Source organism: Thermobia domestica, chromosome 5, assembly GCF_964235325.1.
Source record: "Thermobia domestica chromosome 5, izTheDome1.hap1.1, whole genome shotgun sequence".
In the NCBI taxonomy this organism is placed as follows: domain Eukaryota; kingdom Metazoa; phylum Arthropoda; class Insecta; order Zygentoma; family Lepismatidae; genus Thermobia; species Thermobia domestica.
In genome coordinates this window covers 196,242,826-196,255,082 of record NC_137458.1, presented here as the reverse complement: position 1 = coordinate 196,255,082, position 12,257 = coordinate 196,242,826, and the positions used below count along the sequence as shown (strand labels likewise).

At 36.0% G+C, this 12,257-nt stretch overlaps 1 protein-coding gene across 8 annotated transcripts in view; it reads left to right on the top strand.

The window, feature by feature from the left end:
• ABCB7 (ATP binding cassette subfamily B member 7) overlaps positions 1-12,257 on the top strand; it is a 786,091-nt gene that overhangs the window by 681,798 nt on the left and 92,036 nt on the right. The window contains exon 13 of one of the 8 annotated variants that reach the window (XR_014131590.1): positions 11,228-11,425. The exons of the other annotated variants lie outside the window; for them this stretch is intronic. The gene's annotated coding sequence lies outside the window, so the exon portion shown is untranslated. The remainder of the gene's footprint in view (positions 1-11,227; positions 11,426-12,257) is intronic. 8 annotated transcript variants of the gene reach the window in all.

Sequence of the window (12,257 nt, the reverse complement as noted above, 5' to 3'; positions counted from 1 at the left end):
CTAGTTTACTAAGAAACGATTTTACAGTGTTCTGAGTATTAATATATATTAAACAGCGAAATTAGCCTAAAATATCACAAACTAAGAAAAATAAAAAGATAGAGCAAGGGAGCTTTTGCTAAAAATATGTGTATTTTAATTTCTTTCTGGCAAAATATGCAAGGAGAGAAAGTGTTCTTCAAAGAGATTGAGATATATCTGTTCGCCCGATAAGTAATTAATCTATATATCGCTTGTTGTACAATGTGGTTTTGTTTTTTTTTTTTTTTTTTTTTTGTTTTTTTTTCTCTTTAATATGTTATATAGCACAATATTTCTTATTTCATTCTTGGAAAAAAAAATGCATGTACCTCTTAAACTGTTATGGTTATATCCGAAAACGAAACAAATCATTTTCATAGGCGAGTACCGTGTAAGCTTCTTCATATAACACGCTTAACGGGATGATCTACCTTTTCTCGGCACAAAAATTTTTATATTGGACCTTATGGGGAGAAAATGCCTACCGAATTTCCTCAGTTTCTAAGGAACTAGGTATCTCTAATGGGAAAGAAAAATTTTGCAGCATTCTACAGAAGTTTATTAACAAGTTGAAATACTTAAATTGTATATTTGTCTGCTAGTTTAGCAGAAATAAATTATTAAAAAATAAATAAATTAGTTTCTTTTTATACAAATTATAATATGTCTAACTTTGGAACCAATTATGGTAGAAAGATCAACTTTTTTTTGTTTTATTCCTTGAGAAGAAACGACTCTAATAGTTTTAATCACAACCATATCTGATACGCCAATTAAAAAATAGTATTTTAATATAAGTATTTAAGGCTGTTGCTACCTCTTTGTCAAGTCGAGTTTTCCCCTATCTAATAACATTGGAACTTTTTTCGAATTTTTCTCAGTAAGCAATGAACAAATCCCTACAAAAATTTGCATGGAGTCAGGTCAATAATAAAGGATTCCTTATATGAGCTTATAATTTTACTAAAAGCCTCCAATTAAGTTATTCATTTCCCCCTTTTTTATCATGTGAAGATTCGCAACAACGCATTGACGACACTCGGTTCTCTCTTCTAGCAGGTTGCGGAGGGTTACTTTGAGGTTGAACATTGTCCACAGCTGCGAGGGGACCCTTTTCAAGAATGACATATTTATGGCATTTCAGTGAGGAGGCGTTGGAGTACGTTTTCTTTGCTGAAAGCAGAAAAAAAGGAATGAAAACAATGAGAACAAATCCATTCTTCTTTTACATTAGCTTTTCCACCGTTCATGGATAGACAGTTGTAAGCAATTAGAAGCGAACTGTCTCTATTGAATAAAGATACTTTTAGTGTATACGAAAGCGAATATCAGTTTTATTATTATTATTATTATTATTATTATTATTATTATTATTATTATTATAACTTTTTTGAATAAAATGGCACACAAAACATATAAAAATAATACAAACGCCATAATATGCGTGGCTTTAAAAATGTGCAGAATTTGTGAAGTTCCCACATGAAAGTCGTAAAAATACATAAACCTTCCATTATTTCCATTTCCTCCCTTTTCTCTGTAACATCAAAACAAGAAACCCTTTTGCCATTTTCGTCTTCAGCACCCTTATCCAATAATGTCTGCTTATGTCTCCGTTACACAATACCTACTAACGTTTGGAGAATAGTGTAATTTTTAGATTCACCCTTTTCTCCGCGACAATTCAAAACAAAAACTAATCTCGCTTTTTCAGTGCTATTTTCGTGTTTAGCACTCTAAAATTGTCCAAAAATGGTTATTCATAACTCCATTAGAAAATCTATATTGAACAACGTTATTTACTAAAGCGTTTCTAGGAGCAGATTTTTATGTATAATCACTATATCTGTATCCGGTAACTGTTGTTTGTCTTTTCTTTCCACCTGAAACAAATTTCAAATGCATTATCATCATATTTCATGCATAATATAAATTACTGCATATGTATAAATAACTGCCTTTGCAGTTATAGTCACAACTTCGTATACTATTTTAAAAGCAAAGCAAAAAAAAAAAAAAAATTGTTCCGCACTTTTATACTAATTAAACTCCAAGAAACTAAATGGAAACTACCACAGATTTCATATTACAAACATAAAACTGTTAATTTGCCCACATCTCTAAGTACATTGGGTAAAGTTACCATACATTAGCATTTTTACAGACATGTCCGCATTTTGAGAGTTAAAATTTCCATCCACATACATTTCCTGACCAAATTGTTTCGTTGTCTTGAACATGGCTAACTCTAGTCACACCGGGACTCTACTTCTTACTACTTTTGGCGTGGGAGACCCGGGTTCGATTCCCGGCGGGAGCTCATGTGGTTCGGATTCCACGTTAATCAGTAGGTCCACGTCTCATATAGCCTCGCTGCTAAACGGGACGCTAAACTAAAATCAACTCAACTCTACTCTACTTCTTATTATTGTGTTTAGTATAAGCTTTCCGCATATTACCCAGGTAAGGAGGGGAGTACACGTAGAAGTATGCTCACATTTTGACATTTCAGAATATGGTAACCCTAAAATTGGCCATTTGCCCAACTTGACCTTAGTTTTGTAGAAGTTTCATTTTCTCATTGATCAAGACATGCATTACATGCTACCGTGTAAATTGATTATCTATCTATCTTGGAATTCGGCCGCATTGAAGCAGTCTCATTTTCGGGTGTTCCTTACCTTTGGGCTCCTATTTACGTTTATATTGGGCACACGGTATAATATTTTCTTCATCTCTTAAAAACCTTGTACGAGAAGAACATCTATTACTGTTGTTTTCAAAGGTCAATAAATCAAAGGTAGAAAGAGGGAAAAGCTGCTCATTAAAACTAATTCTCCCAAAAATACGAGAGACGCTAGTAGTGTTCCTTGGTTTCTATGTTAACTGTAAGTGATTTTTGAACATAACGTTACCAATATTATACGACATTGCAATTGTATTCCAGTTGAAATGGATTTATTGAGCTTTAGATAACCTATATTTTCTTATTGGAAGACAATTCCGTCTGGAAAACTCAGGAAATTTATAACAAATAAGGGCCAGTTCATATTGCAAAACGAAATAAAAAAATTAACAGCATAGCTCCTTGTTGGTTATCTATCAAAAGTTTAAATGTTTCACAGTAGGGATCGCTGTTTTACGTACTTTGCTACTTAGATGGTGTTTCGAATTTTCCTTGAACCAGGATCTTATTTGCATGTAGCGTTATACGCGGAAGAAATGAAACTCTGAAAAAAGGATGTACCATAGATGTGATTTCTGGGTAATAGCATGTTATATAGTTGCCACGTTCAAATCATCCCCAACGGGCTTCCTCGTACTTAAGCAGAAAGTTTACCCTAACTGTATTCACAAATAACACTCGAAACAAGCTATAAACGGCACTAGCTAGGGATGCGCACGAGTCGAGACATGTCTCGAATCTCGACTCGAATTCGAGTCGAGACACACTTTGTAAAATTCGAGACGAGTCGAGACAAACTTATTTCTCGACTCGAATTTTCAATTCGAGACACTAGTCGAGTCGAGACTGCTCGTAAAAATCTCGACTCGACTCTAATGTCTCGAAAATCTTTCTATAATTTGTAATATTATTTTGAAGAAAGTATTCACTCAGAAACAGTTTTGAAACCAATTTCTGGGAGCATTCATGCGTCTAGTGGAGCTCGAGCAAGGCACCACAACGGCCCAGGCGTCACACTGTTTACAGACTACGTACACCCCTTCATGACGACCATGTTTCCCAACGGTAGTGGCATTTTTCGACAAGATAATGCACCATGCCACAAGGCCGGGAGTGGGATAGAGTGGTTCGAAGATCACAGGGGCGAGTTCCAAGTGATGTGCTAGCCGCCCAACTCGCCGGATCTGAACCCAATCGAACACATCTAGGATGTGATTGAACGTTACGTCAGAGCGCATCGCCCATTCCCCGGAATTTACGAGAATCAGGTGACCTGTGCGCATATGTGCTACCAACTCTCTCCAGCAATCTACCAAGGATCATTGCGTCCATACCAAGACGTGTCGCCGTTGTTATCCGTGCCAAAGGTGGACATACTGACAATTAGGTAGATAGTCATAATGTTCTTGCTGATGTGTGTGTATATTTTAACTTGTATATTTTTTTGTCTCGACTCGAATTTCATTAATGTGGTAGCTTGATGAAACAGTATTCCATCACATATTTTTATACTCATGCGAAAATGTTTTAGTTGAATAAGTATGACATTGACAAACGGGTGTACTTCAATAAAAAGTAAGGCCTGTATTTTAAAATGAAGCATCAAAAGATAATGTATAAAATTAAAATTATTCTGTTAATAATACGTTGTACTATTTGTATAATACTGTATGTGTTGTAGCCATATATAAAATTTCACTTCCACCGTTTGGAAATAAATATTCCATGTGTAGAATGCGTAAGTTTCAAGGTTATTATTATCAGATTACACTATATCCTGTAACCAAGAGATAAATCCCTATTCATATTTCGAAAAGTTATAATAATAGAAAATGATATTTGTATCTACATTAAAAGTACCTATTTCATTATGTATAGATGTCTTTCTTGTGTAATAAAAGAATCCCTGATACTACAGTTCACTTTCTCCTACAAATGCGCTCTGTAAGAAGGGTAATTTGTGGTCAGTTCCTCAATTTCTCAATTGATTCGCGATACTGAATCAATACCGAAAAATTTGTCATCACTAGGAATAGAATTCGACAGCATTCACGCTAAGAACAAATTTGTGTAACAAAAGAAGGTTTATTTCTAAATTTTCTTCGTATGTGGTAAAAAAAAATGATTACTATTTAGCATAAAAATTCTATAATAGTATTCAAAGTTGTTAAAGTGATACATATTATAATTATAATTATTAGTCCAAAATTCTCCCTTAACTGGTTTACCTGTTTCCGTGAGGTTACAAAAGTGAAAGAGCGCTAGTGTATTCAATGTGAAAACCCAGCTGGTGTCGGCACGGAAACAATGAATTGATTTTAACGTCCCTTTCAGCAGCGAGGCTATATGAAACGAGACTACTGATTAACGTGGATTCAGAACCACATGAGCTCCCGTCGGGAATCGAATAAGGATCTCCCACGCTAAAGGCGGCAGGGAAACGAGCATTACCGGCAAGGGAGAACCGATGTGGTGACCTCACATTTTAACTAGGTTACTAGTGTCAAAGCCGAACCGAGATTCCCTGCTCCTTACAGGCTGTTGTTCCACGGATTCCCTATAATAATAATAATAATAATAATAATAATAATAATAATAATAATAATAATAATAATAATAATAATAATAATAATAATAATAATAATAATAATAATAATATTTCACACAGGAGATTGATCTAGAATCACAGCCGTCTGTTAATTTATATTTGTATAACCAATCACTAAATTAAGACTTTGAAATACACGAGATGCAAGAGGCACCTCGTGCTTGCTAGGTTTGAAAGTAACAACAAAAACTTCCAATAAGACTGGAAGAATATACTAAAAGCAATAGGTTCAGCAAAGAAAATAAAGAGAGCCCACTCTTCTTGAGTGCCATAAATCTGTCCTCGAAACAGGCGACAGGGCTAGAAACATTCATTCCGCAGATGCGTTATGGACAGAGTTTTAAAACCTGTTTTAAATGGCTAGCCCGAATTTCTGGCACGCTGCTAACACAAACAGGAAGAAAGAGAGATCGCACTGTTGCAAATCTTCACATGAAAAAAAAGGGGGGAATGAATAACTTAATTGGAAGCTTTTAGTAAAATTATAAGCTCATATAAGGAATCCTTTATTATTGACCTGACTCCATGCAAATTTTTGTAGGGATTTGTTCATTGCTTACTGAGAAAAATTCGAAAAAAGTTCCAATGTTATTAGATAGGGGAAAACTCGACTTGACAAAGAGGTAGCAACAGCCTTAAGTCCACCTGTCAAAGTTTGACGAGTGTAAGTCACGCCCCACTCTAAGCTTGGCCGCGGAAAGGGCGGGGGTTGGTGAAATGGAGGGGGAAGGGGGTGGATGTCTGAATGAAACAGGTTCTCGACCAGTTTCTGAGATTACCTGTCAGCTGCCAAATACTGTTAGCTTTATAGAGTTTGTCTCCCTCAATGGTTCCATACTAAGAGACTGAACGATGTGCTGTGAAGTATCCTCTTTTCCCCGTTACCTCTGGAACTGGAAGTTCATCAAGATGCATTCTAGAGTGCGCGGGAAGAACAGTATATATCAGAAAACGCTGTTATTTTGGGAATTTTTTTCCCTTCCGGACAAATATTATAGCATACAGTAGTGGCGAAGGGAAGGGGGGCAGAGGGGTGCCCCCACAGGATTCCGACAATGTGAAGTCCTGGCCCCCATATATATGTGTCCATAAAAAAATGTCCCCTAAGTTATTTTTTAAAAATAATGTCTTGGGAATATATTTCAAATTTGAGGTGTTTTCCTAGTAGCCGTCATTTTCGAATATGGCCGATGGCCGCCGCCCTACGTAAATCTCTCTCTCTCTCTCTCTCTTTATATATATATATATATATATATATATATATATATATATATATATATATATATATATATATATATATAAGAGAGAGGTCGTGAACCAAGGCACTTAGAAAGATAATTTTGGTGTCAAACTACAGGTTTCTGAGGCCGATGAATTTAAATATGGCATTGTATATTGCCACTTAGAAACCTTACAACCTGGCAACACTGTTGTCTAACGATTAACTGTACAAAGTTACAAATGCGTATATGCACGCATTACTCTATGATGTAGCGTACTTCCTCAGGACTAAACGAAACCTACTTTTTCTGGTAGCTTTAATCACGACAAGACATATTTTACATGGTAACATGAGAGAACATTTGTCTAAATCCAATATGGCAGCCAATATGATGGCTAATTACTAAGCAACCAAGTAATGGACTTATTCAAATGCCTGTCAGTCCTAATTGGCCTAGAGCCTAGAGAATGGGAGAAAGAGGCAGGATACGGTCTCATTGAAGAAGCGTCTCCTGAGGGGGCGAGGAAAATTTAAAATACCCCATTTTTTAATGAAAAACACGGTTTTGCCTCCTTGTCCGCAGACAACACTGCACACCAAATGCTCTATAAGACGTTCTCTAAATAGCCCTGTTAGATCCAACCTGTATTGTGTGTAAACCGTGCATTTTCACGGGGGAACAGCGGAGCAAAAGCGGTGTTTTTTGTGATATTTCTGGTTTCTCGTGCTTACTTTGCTAAGACTAAGCACTGTAAGCCAATCTCCAATTATCCTATAGCAGTGTTAATTTCAGATCATTTCCTCCGGAGGCACCACGCACAGGGGAAAAAGCGACTAAAAATTGCGTGCTCCACAGAAATTTCTGCGAAGATCTCAAGCACTCGAGGGTGAATTTCGTAGCTCTTGGGAGAATTCCCCCCCCAGAATCCCCCCTGAAATCATCACTGTCCTAGGGAGTTGAAACAAGAAGCAGGATACGCAAAAAAGAACAAACTTTCAAAGCATTTAAAGTTTAGGCTCGTTGCGCTAAGCGTCTTCTTAAGACGAGGATATGGGAATTGAAAAATGCACGTTTTCTTTTATTTATTTATTTATTTATTTATTGAAAAACATGTTTGCCCTTTTTTGTCCCCAGACAACCATGCAGACGACACACACCAATTGTCTTCTACAAAAATGTTGCCATTATAGCTCCTATAAGACCCATTTGGAACGGTGTCCATACTGTGCATTGTTATATGGGGACAAGGGAGCAAAGCCCTGTTTTCTTTGACTTTTTCGTTTTCCGCGCTTACCCCGCTAAGACTACGCACTGTCAGTTAGTCTCGATTTATCCTAAAGAGTTGAAACAAGAAGAAGGATACGCAGAAAAGAACATACTTTCAGAATGATGACGTCCTATGGGTATGATCTACAGCTTAACGTAGGATCCGAACCACTTGTGTCTTCATCGGGAATCAAACAAGGGACTCCTTGATTATAAGGGATGAGCGTAACTATTGATTCACGACACACACATACATACATACAAACATATATATATATATATATATATATATGCCAGTGTTGGGAAGTAACGTAACGCAAGTAACGCGTTACTTTTTAAGTAACGTTTCCTAGTAACGCGTTACATTTTTTCCAAAGTAACTGTAACGGTAATGCGTTACAAATTTTTAAGTAACGTACCTAGTTTGCGTTACTTTTTTCGCGTTACATTTCGGATGAGTAACTACAATATATTTATATTTTTTTTCGGAAACAAATGTTTCTTTCTTGTTAGTGAATTTCTCAGAATGAAACAATCGAGCATGAACTACGTATGTCAGTGACCGATAGTCACAGACACACAGAGAAACAGATAAGTTCGTAGTGCCACTTGCTGTTTTTTGAAGATGAGGACAGCCTTAGGGAAATCGCGTGTACTGATTGCAAGCACCTGGAAGATTTTGTCGTAGATTTTGACAGCTCCAAATCAATACATTCAGTGAGTGAACTAGGAGTGCAGTGATACCGGTAGTCTATTTTACTTTGATTGGTATTGTTTTTATAAAGATGGAGAAATATTTTACCGTTCGAAAATTTGAAAGAATACTTTTTTCTTAAGATTAGAGGATGATGGTGGACCGAATTTAAAAGTAAATTGTCTCCAGTTCGAGTCGAGTTGGAGGATATTTTTCGAGTCGAGTTCTCGGGTCGAGCTCAAAGATATCTGTTTCTAGTCGAATCGAGTGTCAAAGAAAACTCGCTCGAACTCGCTCGTGTCCATCCCTACGAGTAACGCAGTATGGCATTTTATCAATGTTACATTATATGAAAATGTTCATATATCAAGTAAAAATTTGTCCTTGCATTCACATAAAGCGATTCAGAACGTGCAATAATAATAATAATAATAATAATAATAATAATAATAATAATAATAATAATAATAATAATAATAGCGGTAGTAATAGTACTACGGAAAATTGAAGTCATAATTTTTTTTCACATTTTTAAAGTTTCGGACCTAAAAGTAACGCGTTAGTAACGCGTTACTTTCGAAGTAAAGTAACAGTTACTTTTGGGGGGGCAAGTAACGCGTTACATTTTAAGAAAAGTAAAGTAACTTGTAACTCGTTACATTTTTACAAGTAACTTACCCAACACTGATATATGCAGAACACACTGGATAGATTTCCACATCACCCGAGGGGTACTATCCATGATGCGTTACCTTTTTATTTTTACAATGGAAGGTTCCTCTGTAGGCATATGAAACCATTGATTTGCAGTTTCTGTATGCAGATTAAGCTACTGAGACTATTCACTAATGATATCCATTCACTTATTTACAATATTTACATTAGAATACGAGTAATATTTTGTAAACAGTGCGTTATTGCAAATGTTTACTGTGATAAATTACATATGAGTAGTACAGGGGAAGAATGACGAATATCACATTTTTAGTAAGGTTTGGTTGTTAGGTTTAGAATTTTTTTTCCTGCACCAAGATATATATAACATGGGTGGTAACAATAAGTTGTAATCCACTCGTGGATGTACCCATGAGTGAACTACAACCTGCGTTCACCATCCATTTTATATATTTTGGTGCAGAAAAAAACATTTTCTGAACATAACCAAACCTGACTGAAAATGTGGCTTTCATCGTTCTTCCCATGTACTACTCATATTTGAGTGATATATGAATTTGTATATTTACACAAAGTTACAATTTCTCACAAACTTGTGCTTAAGAATGCGTTACACTGCCCAGTACATACTTACAATATGCTTTATATTTGTGGTCACTAAATAGTTTTATTGTTACTGACACCGAGGTTCACATCACTACTTCCTTTGTACCTTTTTTGTGGATTGTCATCTGCCTTCGTGAATGGCCTCTTTGGTTCCCTGATTGGTAGCCCACGAAACACACGAGAATCAGTGAGCTCTGGTAGTATACATTTCATATACGTAAAACCATCGCAGTTTTGGCACAAGGTCATTGAGGAAATCTTCATTACGTTCTATTGTTATAATGGCATAATTTTCATTCTGATTACTAGGTATCTCACTTGCTACAGGGATGAACACGAAAAGATCACACTTCTTCATTCCAGCACAAAGCATTTGCTGTTGTATTTGGTAGTAGTACGTGTGGTTTTTTGGGAGAAACAAAAAATTCATTCTTGCGTAGCCAGAAGGATTTTATTTTTTCGCAAGCTTCAGCGATACTTTCGCAAAATCGTGCACTGTAAAGGCACTTTATTTCCAAGAGATATGGTTCTCCTTCATCTGGATAAACGACACCATCAGGACTTGCCCCTAGGAAGGAGTTTTGTTTATCTATGAATAGACCACAAGGAATAACAGAGACTCCTAGAACCTGTTCATATTTTCTTCGTGCTATAGCCTCGTGTGCTTTCCCCCAATTTGTCGCAACAGTGTTATATTCCTTAGGATACACCAGGTCCTTCACTATCTTTGCACAACTAGTGTTTTGTTTTCTGCAAGCAATCCTTTTTGCATTTGATGCAGTAATCCGGATTTTTCTTTCCTCAAACCAAGTCTCAGTTAGGCTTTGATCACATGTTTGTTCCTCAATTATCTTGATTCTTTCACTACTGACTGCCACCTTCCGTTCATAATAGTCCTTACAGGGCCGGATATGACACGCCGACTTCTTTTATACAGCCCGCGAAATTGTCCGTTATTAAATTATCCAATAATTATTTCTTGTGAAAATGTCATATATTACCTTTTACAGCCCGTGACGACAGTAAGATTTCTGTGATTCGGCCAATCCCTGTTCCTACTTGCAAATGCCTGATTTATAGCATTTACGCTATTAGTAAGCGCTACTGAGGTCAATAAGAGTTGAATTAGATTTTTGCGAGGGGCGCATTGTTATAGCATGTTTTCTAACGCACAAATTGATGTTCTGAATGGGGGCAGCTATGTGTATGTTTAGCCAATGGAGCCATTTGTATCTTCGTGGCTTTGCACTCTAACTCTAAATAATAATAATAATAATAATAATAATAATAATAATAATATAACTTTTGCCTCCTGAAAATAACCAGATGGTAAAGTTATGGTCGATACATTTTTGGAATTCGAAGGCATTTTAGAATGCTTGTCTATCATCTGGCTATCAGAAATAATTGATCACCATTTTCTCTACATATCTATAATTTTCTTACAGGGTAGAAACACCTCCTCGGAAGAGAGAGAGAAAAAAAAGAGAGATAAAGTGGCCGAACTTGGGCTATTGAACGTGAGGACAGGATGTTTACATTCGCATTGACACCTGCTGTGAAAACGCTCCCTTCATATCTCTCGGGACGAAAACAGAAGAAAAGGGTGGGCGCGGATGCCTTACCCTCGTCAAACTTCTTGACAGGTGGACTTTAATACTTATATTAAAATATTATTTTTTAACTGGCGTATCAGATATGGTTGTGATTAAAACTATTAGAGTCGTTTCTTCTCAAGGAATAAAACAAAAAAAAAGTTGATCTTTCTACCATAATTGGTTCCAAAGTTAGACATATTATAATTTGTATAAAAAGAAACTAATTTATTTCTGCTAAACTAGCAGACAAATATACAATTTAAGTATTTCAACTTGTTAATAAACTTCTGTAGAATGCTGCAAAATTTTTCTTTCCCATTAGAGATATCTAGTTCCTTAGAAACTGAGGAAATTCGGTAGGCATTTTCTCCCCATAAGGTCCAATATAAAAATTTTTATGCCGAGAAAAGGTAGATCATCCCGTTAAAGCTGGTTTGTTTGTAACCAGCTAGCTGAACAGGAAGCGGAAATGACGTTTACTTCACCAGCGTATTAATTTTTTTCTTTTAAATAAGACAATTATATTCAATTGAAATGCTACGCATAAAATGTACACCTTGTCTCAAAAAGGTTGAGCGCATTCTTTATTGGTGTTTTGAGGCAAAAATTTTCAAAGTCCAACTTCGGGTATCTTCGGGAAATAGTAAACCAGGTTCGAACCTCCAAGCCAGCCTTTGCAATCGGGAAAAAGTTTGCAGATGTGTTTTTCTTCTTTTAAATATAATAAGACTTGTTATCAAGTGTTGAAAAAAAGCAACATTGATTGAAATACTTAATGACACAATATTTTGAAACTTTGTATTAATGTCAGCTCATGTTTGTTTATCATTTAGCTCTCCATACGTAATGGAACATTTAGATATGTAAACGAATCTTTCCA